Source organism: Rousettus aegyptiacus, unplaced genomic scaffold, assembly GCF_014176215.1.
Source record: "Rousettus aegyptiacus isolate mRouAeg1 unplaced genomic scaffold, mRouAeg1.p scaffold_m13_p_6, whole genome shotgun sequence".
Classification (NCBI taxonomy): domain Eukaryota; kingdom Metazoa; phylum Chordata; class Mammalia; order Chiroptera; family Pteropodidae; genus Rousettus; species Rousettus aegyptiacus.
Window position 1 is genome coordinate 56,598,012 of NW_023416309.1, and position 639 is coordinate 56,598,650.

Genomic DNA, 639 nt, shown 5'->3' on the forward strand with positions numbered 1-639 from the left:
ACTCTCAAAGCTCCACAGGAAGGGGAGATGAAGCTCAAGATGTTCACAAAGATGGGGTCTAACAGGAGACTAAAGCAGTGGCTCACTCGCTCTTTCCTTCCTTCCTTCCTTCCTTCCTTCCTTCCTTCTTTCCTTCCTTCCTTCCTTCCTTCCTTCCTTCCTTCCTTCCTTCCTTCCTTCCTTCCTTCCTTCCTTCCTTTTTTAGGCGAGGCAACCCTTGGTTGACGTCACAGATTGCAGGGACCTTGTCAGTTTACAATCCCTAATTTTTATTTTTTATGCCTACAGCACCTGGTCTTCCTAGGTGGTCTCCATTCAAGTGCTAACCAGGCCCGACCCTGCTTAGCTTCTGAGGTCAGACGGGACCGGGCTTGTTCAGGGTGGCATGGCTGTAGATGCAATAGCTTTCTTAACTGGGGGTGATTCTCCCTGTTGGGGCACATGGGGCAATGTGTGGAGACATTTTTGATTGTGATGGCTGGAGACGTGCTCCTGACATCTACGGGGTGAAGGCCGGGGATGCTGCTAGCATCCTGCACTGCACTGGACAACTTCCCACGACGAAGGATCATCTGGTCCAAGGTGTCAGTAGTGATGACACCGAGAAACCCTGCTCCACGGAGTTACATAGCCAGTGTA

The 639-nt window shown here is 51.0% G+C and overlaps 1 pseudogene; it reads right to left on the bottom strand.

Annotated features, from left to right (window-relative positions):
- Positions 1–279: 279 nt before the first annotated feature.
- LOC118604828 lies at positions 280–397 on the bottom strand (annotated as a pseudogene).
- Between the last annotated feature and the right edge of the window lie 242 nt (positions 398–639).